Raw genomic sequence first — 13,644 nt, 5'->3', positions numbered from 1 at the left:
TATGGTGAGGGCAGGTAGAGTCCCTGAGATAACAGGAGAGAAAGAGGAGCCCAGTTGTCCCTGCATCCTAACTGAGCCCAGACTTTACCTACCCCTGCTAACTCACCTCCCATGTGAATGAGCCATCATGCAAATTAATGCTCTGGCCCCAGTCAAGGCATGCCAGCTGATGCCACTTGGAGCAGAGACAAATTGCCCAGCTGAGTCCTAGCAAAATCATAAAATTTTTGAGCAATTAAATAAAGTGGCTGTATGTTAATTTACTAAGCTTTGGGATAGTTTGTTACACAGCAATAGGTAACTGAGACACATTAATTCAACAAATATTTATGAAATATCTACTATTGGTAGACTGTGCCATGAATAAGATATGATATTTATCTTTAAAGCATATAGTCCAGAGGAGGGAAACTATACTAAAAGCTAGTCTTTTGGAACTTAGTCAACAAGCCTGAGTGATTTCACAGACTTTAGCATATTTTCTTTTTCATGCCCATGACGACTTTCTTCCATATGGACTTAATCTGGCATATAATATATGTTCAAAATATGTGTTGAATAATTAATGTATTAAAGTCAGTAAGATATCTTTGATCAATGAAAGCAATATGAGTTGCTGAGAAAAATAGGAAGTAAAGGCTTTCAGTGAATTATGTCAGAGAACTGGCTTTGTTTTGTTTTTTCTTGTCCTAAACAGTCAGTAATTCACTTTAAACTTTGGTTTCCAAATCTGACAACCACATAAAAGGAAAACCAAATAATTTCAAGGGTAAATAATGATTTATGCAACCTAAAATGCTTTATTTATGCATAATAATCTTTATTTAAGTAATAGGTGCACAATCCCTCCACTCTCATTCTAATTCACAGTGTTTTCATTTCCTCCACATTTTCTTTGGGCCACTTATCCCAGAGTTTTTATTTCCACCAAATCAAACTTGATTTAATCATGGGGAGAGCATAGAGGAAAGAATGGTAAGTCCTATACCACTAGACGTGGGAACCCATTATGCATACCTTGCTAACAATTGTTATTCCATGATTTGAGGACATATATGAAGAGTACCATATATCTTCTAGAGGCTGAGTTTGAGAATAGTGGGACAGAAACTTGGAATCCATGAATGTTGGTAAATCTACTCAGTACCTTGAGTCACCTCTACCAACCTCTTCTCTCCCCACATGCATAGCTTTCAGCCATATAAACTTGGAAACTTTAGGCAAGATCTCATTTCGAGAGAGAGATAATGATACAGGAAAAAAAAAGATCAAGTATGTTATAGATGAACACAATGAAGATAATCAAATCAGCTTGAGATTAACATAGCATGATTTCTTTCAGTTTCCAGTCCCATAAGAGTACTAATTTACATAAATTTTCATTGTCGTATTCTCTCTCTATATATAATTTATTATTTATATATAATTTATTATTACAGCATATATTTTAATTTCCAAGTGGACACAATGCTTTCATTATGTGGAATTCTATGAGAGATATATATGTATGTTTACATACATGCAAAACATAGTGTTTATGTGTACATAAAGCATATATTTGTATTTATGTATGTATGTATAACGGGTGCCAGAGAGTTGAATAGCCTAGAGAAAGAAACAGAAATCAGAAGTGTTTTATTTTGCTTTTTAACATTGGCCTTCAAAATGCTTTCATATAAAAAGGCAATCGTATCTTCTGTCACTCTTTAAATTAGGATTAATTATAGAAAACACAGTTATGATTTATCGTGCAATATAAAAACCTTGTAGTTGTCTAGTAACTTATAGCATAAAAGACATTTTCATGACTGCTATTTAATTCTCTAAACAATCCTCTGCAGTATCTCTGTACACAGATAAGGAAACTGAGGCCTGAAGAGGCAAAGGAACTTGCTCTTAATTATACAGCTGGTAAATCACACATTTGGGATTTGAATTTAAATTTTGAAAAATTGAACCCAATGTCTCAGCTAAAATGCACTTTCACCAAGCCGCTATCTTTCTCTTACTCAAATTTCCTGTCAAACCTATATGTTCCAAAGTCTCTCTAGAAATGGACTCACACTGCTTCTGGAAGACAATGACTGGATCCATCCAAATTCTCTGAGCAGTGACATAGGCAAATATGCTCCTGCCCAGGGCTTTTTAAGTGTAGAGAGTAGGGAATAATAGTGAGACAGCTAGTCTGTACCCAGTAGAGTCATCCTTATGGATGGCATGCCACTACCCACCCTTGTCAGTCAGTAGACTAGTTTTTCTTGGACCTCTGTATGGGCCAAGGATTCTGCTAGGTGCTACAGGGGATTCAGCTGGGTATAAGTGAGCAATTATCCCTAAACTCATTGGTGAAGGAAAGAGCAATAGTTATCATTAATTTTGGACACTTCAATCCCTATACTCCCACCCCTGAGGGCAATTTCTGATGGCTCACTTTTCTGGCATTTTGCTCACCATTGTGGATCACCTTGGGTACCCACAGCAGGTTCAAACGACCCAGTTCTTATGAATACACCAGTCAACTACTTAACTACCATCCTCACTCCAACCCTCAATTCCCACCACCTAAAAATGCTTTCAACACAGACAAGAAATATGAAGAAGTTTCCAGTCTAACAAATGATAATGGGAATATTCTTTGTTGCTGAGCCTTTGCAATCAAAGTGCATCACACATGTTCGCCGGCTGTAGTTCAGATGATTTGTATTTTACCCCACATTAATTTTTTATGAACTCTCTCTAAGGCACATGGGGCCTATAATTGGCTTTTAGTTCTTTTTTCTGCACTGTCGTGTCTAATTGCTGAGATGATTCTATGATAAGACTCACATTTTAAGGTAGCTTTAATGTATTTACCAGGCTTCCCATCTGCAGGCAGGATCAGGTCTTTGTGTGGAATTTTAATCATGTTTTTCCTTTAGATGGGAGATGGAAGAATTATTGGCTATATTTGCTTTTTATTATGTTTTTCACATCAGTAGCATAGCATAGAGAGCATGGCCAATAACAAACCTAAGACTCTATTTTCTAATTTCAGTTTGATTCTTGAGAAGAGTATGAAATCTGTGCAGCAGAGGCAATGCCAGTATAAAATGAAGCCTGCTCTTCCTCTGGAACATGCTTCTGGGGTTAGGTATGATATAAGGCCTATTGGGTCCAATGAGCATCATCCCTCCTCCTTAGCAGAAGCAGCCCTGATTTTGTATCGAATTGTCTCTGTATCCTTTAGTGCATCCAGCTAGTGGCTCCCACAGCCTACCCTTGGACCCGCTTTTCAGTCTCCATTACCAAAGAACCCCATGTACCATTTAGAAAACGCTGTGATATAAAAATGAGAGGGCCTGGACAGTTGCCAGGGCTCTACATGCAAGGCCAGTGCTACAATCTCTTTCTTTAATTTCAGATGTTCTTTTTCTTGCAAATTTCATATGCTTTAGGAAACAAAAGAAAAAAAAGTTGGTCATCTGGCTGTACTTCCTTAAAGTGAAGCTAATAGAGGTATATAGGATCTGCCTACTGCAGCTGATTTGCTTACAATAGTGATTGTAGCTACACACCCTATGTAGACAGCATGCAAGATTTTCCCAAAATATAGTTTCGTGTCCTTGACTTCTCCAATTGGTTTCAACTGTTTAGAGAGTCCAGATTTTTCATAAGTCACTATATTTGGGAAGAAAAGACATCATTTTTGGCAGTTGTGGCTTAATGGCACTATTCTCTCTTGTGCAGTGACAGCTTGAAGGTACTCAAGACCTCATTTGCTTCAGTGTCAGGCTTTTGATCCAGCCCCTGGTTAGGAATCAGCACTCTCCACAGTCATTAACTTCCTTTCTTTCACAAGACTACCCATCTAGTTAGTAGCTGGCTTCGGCACTATTGTTAAGTCTGAATTTGCTGGTATTAACTCACTCTTCACAGACCATAAAAACCTCTGCTCCTTGAAGTCTCTCAAGTGTGTGAAGGCAAATGCATAGGGAGGAGCTGCCTTTTAACATGTGTTTTACCTTGTGTTCTCAGGGCAAAGAGGTATTGTTCAATTGCATTTGTTCAGTCCTTGAAGGCAGAAGGCAGTGCTTCTATTTGAAGCTTTGGTTCATTCAAAGGGGAGCAATCAATTTAATTCTGCAAGTTTCATTAAGCACTTCCTGCGACCCAAGGACAGGGCCAGAGGCTATAGGGCAGCGCCTCTCAAACTGTACTGTGTGAGAGACTCACCTGGAGAGCTTCTAATTAGATACGTCTGGGACAGGGTCCAATTAATCTGTATTTCTAAAAAGTTCCAAGGGAATGATGATGCTGTCTGTGGACCTTACTTTGAATAGTAGTGCTGTAAAAGACCTTTTAATGAATTTGCAGAGGGTTGTGGGAAGACATTCAAACACATCTGAATTAGAGATTAAGACAAACAATAATACGGGACCAAATCATCTAAGTCCTCAAATACACACTGGAGATATCGAATGCCAAGGGCCTTCAGGAGGTAATGAAAATAATGTGGGCCAAATGTACTAGACTACAGTTTACCTGAAGAACACAGGTTTGAACTGCATTGGTCCACTTACATGTGGATTTTTTTAAAAAAATAAATATATGGAGTCCTATAAATGTACTTTCCCTCCTTTACAGTTTTATTCATAATATTTTCTTTTCTCTAGCTTACTTTGTTGTTAAGAATACAGTATATAATACATATACAAAATATGTGTTAATTGACTGTTTATGTTATCAGTAAGGCTTCCGGTCAATTGTGAGCTATTAGTAAAGTTTGGGGGAGTAAAAAGTTATATGCGAATTTTTGACTGCACTGGGGCAAGGGGATAGGTACCCTTAATCTCTATATTATTCAAGGGTCAGCTGTAGTTGCCACTAGTCTGGGATGGGGTTTTGGAGGCAACAGGGTTTTAAAGAGAGTACATGATCTGGATAAGTGAGAAGAAAGAAGAAAGCTTTCTGGAGAGGACAAGAAAGGTGATATTTAATGTTAATAAGATGATTATTTAATACGGAGTTTGCACTGAGAGCTGATGAGATTGGTTTTGCAGGATGCATCATTTTTGTGGAAATAAATGAAGACCAACCAAACGAGAACAGATGAAGTCCATTTATTTTGACCTTACTCCAGCAAGGGACTGAGCCACCATCACTTGTGTTTTGACAGAGACTCAACAGGAGGCAGAGAAGTGTGAGAGTCTTATAGTAGTAAAAAGGAAGACTTCAGGTGTGCCCTGATTGGAGATTGTTGGCAAGAGAAGGCTGTAGACAAGCTAACTAGAAACGGGGCATCCCATGTGATTTGTTAAGGGTGTGTTTTTGGCTTTCTCTGGTTAGTCCTAAGTTGGAAATGAAAACAACTTAGGAGCCAATGGTTATATAAGTCATTGTTTGGCTTTCTGAATTGTTACTTGAGATAGCAGTCTGGCTTCCTGCAAGTTCCGACTTAGAGCTGGCAGGTTTCTTGGACTGGTTATTATAGATAATGGGTTGGTTTCCTGGGCAGGTTGCTGCAGAGAGCAATTTTTATATATGATCTGGCCATTTTCCATTTGTATATTCAGTCTCCCATTTCTGTTTTAGAGACAGTTGAAAACTGTAGGGTTCTGTGGGCTTGTCCTGATGTCATCTCTCCCTTCTTGTTTTTTCTATCCATTTTCTGGGAATGTAGGTTTGTAGCATCAGTCTGCTTAGCTGGTGACTTTTAAGTGCCCCTTTCCTTTTTATCTGAATACTTGCAAACCCCTCTGTGTTCTGTCCATTCTAAGCCTCTCAGTTTGATAATCAGTAAACTTCTGGACAAGAAGATATTCGTCCAGTTGCCCCTGAGTAAAGCCCAATTCTTGGGCTGCATTATACTCACAAGATAAAAGCTATGGCTTTTATCACTGCAGAGATATCAAGACTGCTTGGGAGGCATCAAGGACAAGGACTGAGGGTCACAGTTATCCCCTTGACCTCATATCAAAGGGAAACTGAATGCTCTTTAATAAGCTCCCAAGTCTCCAGATGGAGGGGAGCCCTGAAGATTCTTGTTGGATGGATGCAGCTGTAGGCCCTGGTACCTCTGCTGATAGAGGGAAATGCAAACTCTGCAGGTGGGGTCCTTGTTGCAAAGCTAACTTCCTATAGGCCTGCAGGCCCCAAGCACCTGAATGAAGTTAACAATTTTCCTGGCAAGCACATAAAAAGGCTCCACATTAGTGGTCCCTAGACACCATACTGAGGGTTTGCAGAAGTTTCCTCTGCTCTCACCATCTGTCTGCAGCTACTTTGGCCATGGATTTGGGCTGCCAATCTCCCAGCAGAAATGTCCTTCCCTAGGTTTCTTGACCATCTCCTTGGTGATGGTATATAACCTTTTAGCCACATCCCTACTTCTGCAGGTAGCTCAACCAGTTTATTTATCCCATTTTCTTTTGCCTTCTGAAACTCATCTTGATTTGACTCACAGGATGTCTACTGAGCCATGAGCACCTAATTAAATTTTCTAAGTGAAGCTCATGTGTTGGGTCATCCTTTCTCTTTTTCTCTGAATTGTTATTTGCTACACTTAAATTCATTTCTCATGAAAAAATTCAACAGGAAAATTGATCACAGATTAATCCAGTAAACTAAACTAAAAAGGCCATAGGTACTCAATGTAAAATACTTTAGCATTTAAAAACTTTTAGCAAATATTTATCATTTATAATAAATATTGATATTATTAAAATACATCTGAAAACTAGGACTTTTTCAGCTTTGCTTTCAGACATGTAGAATATGCTTGGGCATAAATATTTTTTTCTGGGGAAAAAACAAATATTGTGTTTGTTGCACAAAAGATGAAAAATTAAGTTATAAAAATAATTATTCTGTTATATATATTGCAATAGAGATTCCTAGCTATCTGTCAATATTCATTTTCCTTTTTTTCTACAATAGTTGAACCTCCAAATTTTAGCTGAGCATGTCTCTGGAAGAAGAATCCTATTTCTCAACTTCTCTAATAGCTAGTTATGGCCAGGGGACAGAACTCTGGACAATGGGAAATAAATAAATATATGTGTGAAATTTCTGGTGCGAGTTCTTAAAGGGGTGAGGGTGCCTTTTCTTGCTCTAGTTTCTTTCCTGCTGACTGGAATGTGAACATGATCTCTGGAGCTGAAACAGCCTTTATGAACCTTCAGCATGGTGAATAAAGCACTAAAGTGAAAAGAACCTGAGCTCTGGATCACTATAGAACTCCTATTACAGCTTTGGACCACCTAGTCAGACCCTTAAATGAAAGTAAAATAAATAGATGTCTAGTTTAAAGCACTATTAATTTTTTTTAATCACTTGCAACCAAACCTAATTCTAATACATATGCCAAAATAATCAAAGAACAAAGACAAATTTTGCATTATTCCTAGAAGGTTGAGAAGAACATTTATGCCATATAAGACTGCTCTTGCTTTTGTCACCTTAAATCAACCTGGGAGCATATTCACTGGAGTCGCAAATAGTAACTCATCATATTCACAGACTTTAGTGCATTAAAGTTGCTCACAAACACAGGATGATACAGAGGTCATTATATTGGCCACTGATGTTTATTTGCCTTTGTGTTATCACCAAGAATAAAGTAATGTCATGTCAAGAATGTAAGCAGTGATGATATCATAGCACTCAGGTTAGAAATAATGGAAGAATAAGTTTGAGAAAAAAGCAGGGTTAACATAAAATATTTGGATGTTGGTAAAAGCCAGGCTTCACAATCTCAATCTCAGATACCTTCAGGGACAAGCAGTTAATGTAAATGTAGCTTAATTTAAGACTACTGGAGTGGCAGGAACTCATGCTTAAAGTCTAAGAATTAATGCCCTGCCTGAATGCACTTAAGTTTTTCTAAAACATGCTTCTGGGCAAATAAAACTCATCTCAGAGCTCGTCCTATGCCTGGGACACAAGTGTATGTCTCTGGTGTATTCTGATGAACATTTACATTGGATTATAGTAGATTTCAGTCTTGGAGCAAGACATGATCTTAGGCTTCAAAAAGTTTATAATCGAGGGGAAGAAGGCAAGATGGGTCAACACTATTTTCGTCAGTATGATGATTTTTAGAGCCTGACATGCCTCACTAGGATTAGAGTTGTAATTTGGGAAGGTTATCTTTGAGGTTGGCATATGGTATGGAGACTAAGGGAGTGACTTAGATCAGAAACCAAAACCCAGGTAGGAACAAAAGATACTTGATTTGCAGAACTAGGGTTTGAAATCCAAACAATAAGCTATCAGTCTTTTTTTCCTTTCCAGCTTTTTTGAGATATAGTTGACATAAAACATTGTGTAAATTAAAGGCGTACAAGGTGATCAGTTCTTGAAACATATGACAAAAAATGACCAGAATAAGAAGCAGAATTTTAAAATGTTTTAGTTTACAGCAATGCCACCCTGAACATGCCCGATCTCATCTGATCTTGGAAGCTAAGCAGGGTCAGGACTGGTTAGTACTTGGGTGGGAGACCACCTTGGAATACCAGGTGCTATAGACATTAAAAAAAAATGTTTTAAATGAAACATTTCTCTTGTGTGTTATATATCAAAATCAGGGTTAAGTTCAGAAAGGATAATATGCATACAATAATGACTGAAATGTTGATAGTCATTCTTCCCCAACACCTGCTCAAAAATACAAGGGTCAAGAATAATTACAAAAAATTGGAATTTATAACAAATCCTCGTTAATGTCTTACCTTGTTCAAACCCCCTTTAATATAAATAGATGATACTGAAAATTATTAAGAATCAAATATCTAATTTGATTATTGACAAATATACAACATTAATTCATAGACTGGTCCATCTCCCCATATAGCATAACTGACAACAATTTAGAAAAATAAAACACATTTTCTTATACCATTATTCTTTCTTCCAGTCAGAGCATTGTATTCAAGTTAACATTGCTGAGCTAGAAAAAAAATTATATAATTTCATTTGAGATGGTAAAGAGACTAGAATATTAGAAGATACTATGAGAAATGATATGTTAAAAAGATGAGCTTGGAATGAATCACAAATCTTAGACTTTATCTTTATACTCTTCACTTGTGAGCTGTCTTTGCTCAAATGGATGGAGATAGTATGTATGAAAAATTGCCAAAGAAGCTCAATATATAGGAATCGACATATTGACAGGCAAAAGTAAGAAAGCATGGCTCAATAGCGCCAGTCCAATTTCTCACATCTACATTGTGGGACAGATGGAGAAACAAATTGACATCTGAAAGGTCACTGATTTTGATATTCCTAGAACAGAAATGCTTCCAACTGGGAGTAAATTCACAAGTCACTGAAGTGTGGAGGGCTAATCCACTTTATTGCCTTCATCAAATATTTAGAAATGGTACAATACTTATTGGAAAAAAATTAAGAGTATAAGAAAGGAATATATATATATTCTATGGTTTACTGTGCAAAGGCTAGATACTTTGTTAAAACATCACAATTATTTTTTTTTATGAAAACAAGAACCTCAGTGGGATTTGAGAAACAGAATTTATAGGACTGTGTATTGAACAGATATTGCCAGTTTTACATACGTCTTATATGGTAACACTAACATCCCACTTAAACCTATTACAGAGTCAAAGAGGCCAAGTGATCACAGGCTAGATGGTCTGCTGGTTTAGTGAATGATTTTTTGCATTAAAGATTTGACATTGAAGATTTTCATTAAAGATTCAGTTGCTGGCCTGAAACAGAATACCAAGTGAGGCTTCTCACACTAATCTCTTCTTCCTAAAAAATGTTTTCAGAGACTTAAACAACAACAACAACAACAAAGTTTACTGAACTGTATGTGGTTATGTTTAGAATAATTAGGTATAAGGCCTACAATATATAAACTTAATCACTAGCATAAGAGTTATTCTGGAATCCATTCTAACTATAATGAAATAATGCATTAAGCAATAGCTCTAAATAAGAAACTTCTTCCCAATAATTTTAAAATTCTGTACAACTAAACAAAGAAACCCCAAGAATCCATCCACAATAAAATTTTCTTTGATAAACTACAGAAGGTTACAAAAGATACAGAAGATACGAAACAATACTCATCACAAATTAATACAGCTTTCTTCCCCAAATACTATAGTTCTTTTTCTGAACATTGAACACCTTTTTAAATTTTTATTGATAAGAGACAAAATAACTACATAAGGCCAGAATGTTGAAAGGTAATCTATATCCTCAAAAGAAACTAAAGGTATTGTAAACAAGTCATATCACATAAACTGCACTTACCTTTTTCCTTTGCAAGAGTTATGGTACCCACCAGTTGCTGGAATTCCTAAGCAATAGAAAAGCAATCAAAATTATGTGCTTTGTTTTTGTTTTTATTAGTTAAGGTGAAAAATAGAAAAGGCTGGTGTTGAAAGCACAATAGATTTGAAGTAATACTGCCTAAGTTAGAGTCACAGCTGTGCCAACTTTAACTTTACAACCTTGGGTTTACTATGCAAAAGCTAGATACTTTATTAAAACATCTCAATTATTTTTTTTTATGAAAACAGGAACCTCTTAGTGGGATTTGAGAAACAGAGTTGGGCAATTATTTAATTTATTGTCTTGAGTTCTTTTTCTGTAGACTGAGGAATCTGAATAGGTCATGCTTTTTAAGATCTGATGTTTAGTACTGTTATGTGCAGCTATTCATTTCTTTAGAAATTCCTGTAAGTTTTGTTGTCACTTTCTCATAACACCTATCGGGAACTCTATTGCTTTCTTCTTCATCTTCCTATGAGATCCCCAGTCTTGAGAGAAACCAGTTTTGTTTGTGATTAGTTTAGAAATGAGCATATGACTCATGTTGAGAACACTAATATCAAAGGGTTCTGGGAAAGTTTATTCTTATTTTTCTGAGAAAACTTTTGTTCACTTTCTCTGGACCTGGTTGGGTGCAGAAGATAAAATTTGAAATATTATCACTATCTCCCTACCTCTCTAGAGATGAAGCCAGTGTTTTGAAAAAGGCAAAGTCAAAGAACTGTTGGGAACAACTGATCCAGAGCCACAGGATTAAGTCAGCACTGAAGCTGACCCTACTCTGGGCTTGCAGTTACATGAGCCAACACATTTCCTATTGTTTCAGCCAACCGGAGTTGGTGCTTCTGGTTCTTGCAGACAAAGATATTTGAAAATTTCATTTCATCATACTTGAGATATTCATCCATGCTAATCTTTCTTCTGTACTTATTCAGCATGCTGTGGAAGAAGTAATAAGAGTGATTTACCCACAATGCGTCCACTTGGTCTGGAATCTCAGAAGTGGAGAGAACATAAACTATGAGGTTGTTATGTAGAGAAACTGCATCTTTGAATTCCTAGTACTTAGCAAGGGTTCCCAAGGTAGAGAGTAGACACTTAATAAGTGTGTAAGGAATAAATAAGAAAAAATAATATTGACAGCTAACATTTATTGAGCACTCACTACTTGTCAAAACACACTACAGGAAGTGTTCCTTTTGAATGTTCAATCAGATGAGAGATTAAGTAGCTTTCCAAGAAGTACTTACAGACTTCCAATCTAGACTTGCCTGATCCTGAGTTGGAGCCCAAGTTCTCTATTTGTAATTTCAACTACTTTAGATGTTTTCTAGTTCAATGATACACAAAATGTGGTCCAGGAACCAACTACAAGTCTGAAAACTGTTTGTACAGTCTAGTTCAGCTGACTTTTTTTTTCCATAGCAAGACCTTCCCAGTGAAAGAAGCATACATTCTATTTGAATAAAGGCCAGTCTTCCTCAAAAAATGAATTGCCAACTTTTCATCAACATTCGGTATTTGGAATGGTGTGTTAGTTCAGTTCATTACCTGAAAGGAAACTTAAACTATACAATAATCGCATAGAGTTTGTATTATGGGGCAAAACATTTTTTTTTTTTTTGCTTCTCCTTTCAAGTTACTATTTAGTGCATAAAGAAATCACTTTGGGTTTCCTCCTCTCTCTCTGATATCACTTCCTATTCACACTTGCCCCCATCTCCCGACACACCCCTCAGTGTTTCCCCTCCTCTATTTACTCCCAGGGTTCCAGCTCCATCTCCAGTTAGCCTTGCGAGGTCCCCAAGGTCCTGAGCATTGCACCTGACTTTAACCAAGATACATAAAGGTAGCTTCTTACTGTGTTTTGAGGGGGGAGGCCTGAGATTTTTGAGATTCCTCAGAGTGGAACATCTGCAGAATAAACACACAAAACATATAAAAACTATCCTTTTTTGCTAATATCAGCCACTTCTTACGGAGTAACTTCAGGTATTATTTTGTTAACAAAGCACTGTTCTTCCACGAAGGAAAAAGAAGAAGAGAAAGGGATGAGAAGGAATAAAAATTCTACTCTACCACACATACACCCTCTGGTTGTGCTCACTTGTTCTCATATGTTGAGGAACATGGAAAATGATATCCTCTTTTAATGGCATTTGGGACCCACTTGTCTTAGATAAGCACACATCTGTCAGACACTAATGCAAAACTGATCTTTCACTCACTATATGTACAAGGGTAAGAGGAGAACATAAAGGGTCTTTAAAAAAATTAGATGATATTTCCTTCCTCACACTTTAGGGTTTTTTACTCTGAAGTCAATTGTTATCTGGTGGATTCATAAATGGAATGAAAAATCTTGTATATTTGTGCATCTTTCTGGAGCCCCTGTAACTTCAAATGGATGATAATACATTCCTAATCTGTTTGCCCACTGCAGAGAGAGCAGTCAACTATATAGTTAGCATATTGTTCTCTTTCCACTTATGGGCATATGAAAGCATATATATTTAATCATATTTTTAGGAAAATAAGATAAATTAATAAATAAACTGGTATAGCCTAACCACAAAATTCTATTCCATGGCTTCAGACTATGCCTGTGCATTTTCCAGCCATCTCACAAATACAAGGAGGGTTGAGAATGAGATATGGGAACCTATAGCAAACTTTCACCTCTAATGGGAGAAAAAAAGTAAATGTATTCTTATTTTATGTGCATCAGTAAAGGAAAGTACATTCTGAATTTCATTTGGAGATGGCTAAATGAAGAAGACATATAACTTAAGACAAAATAAAGCTAATAGATAATAGATGTCAATTTGCGATTTAGCTCTTTCTGTCATGAGACAATTTAGGGTTCTATAGGAGATGTGTTTTGGTTTTTTTTTTCACAAGCCAAAAGAAATCTCATTTAATTTTTCAGTAATGATAGACATGACGTCACATTTGTTCTTTGCCTTCAATCCTTATTTTGCTCTTCTTTGGAAATTACATCACCTGTGAAAATGTAGTAGTACAGACCCTCATGTTTACTTTGCAAACAAATAAGAAAATTAGCTTGTTTTATATTCAACTATACTTACAAAAGGGAAAGAATATAACAAATTTTAATTGAATTAAAAACCACATGTTATTTTTGTATGTTTAAATTTAGATAATTATCAGTTAAAGAATTTTGTATTTATTTGGAAAGTCTTGTATCTTAATAGAGACTTTTGCAAATAAGCACATTGTATTAAATATCAATCGACATACAAATTAAGCACTAAACAGTTAAAACCAACTGTCTTCTTTGCTGTGAGTCTTAGATCCAAGAGCTTTACCAGGTCCTCTGAATGCCTCTTACTGGTC

The 13,644-nt window shown here is 36.5% G+C and overlaps 1 pseudogene; it reads left to right on the top strand.

Moving 5' to 3' along the window:
- The first annotated feature begins 8,391 nt into the window (after nucleotides 1–8,391).
- On the top strand, nucleotides 8,392–8,510 carry LOC111744215 (annotated as a pseudogene).
- The last annotated feature ends 5,134 nt before the right edge of the window (nucleotides 8,511–13,644 follow it).

The sequence above is a fragment of the Pteropus vampyrus genome, unplaced genomic scaffold (genome assembly GCF_000151845.1).
Source record: "Pteropus vampyrus isolate Shadow unplaced genomic scaffold, Pvam_2.0 Scaffold129, whole genome shotgun sequence".
Lineage (NCBI taxonomy): Eukaryota > Metazoa > Chordata > Mammalia > Chiroptera > Pteropodidae > Pteropus > Pteropus vampyrus.
The sequence above is the reverse complement of the archived record's forward strand: the minus strand, read 5'-3'. Positions and strand labels throughout refer to the sequence as shown.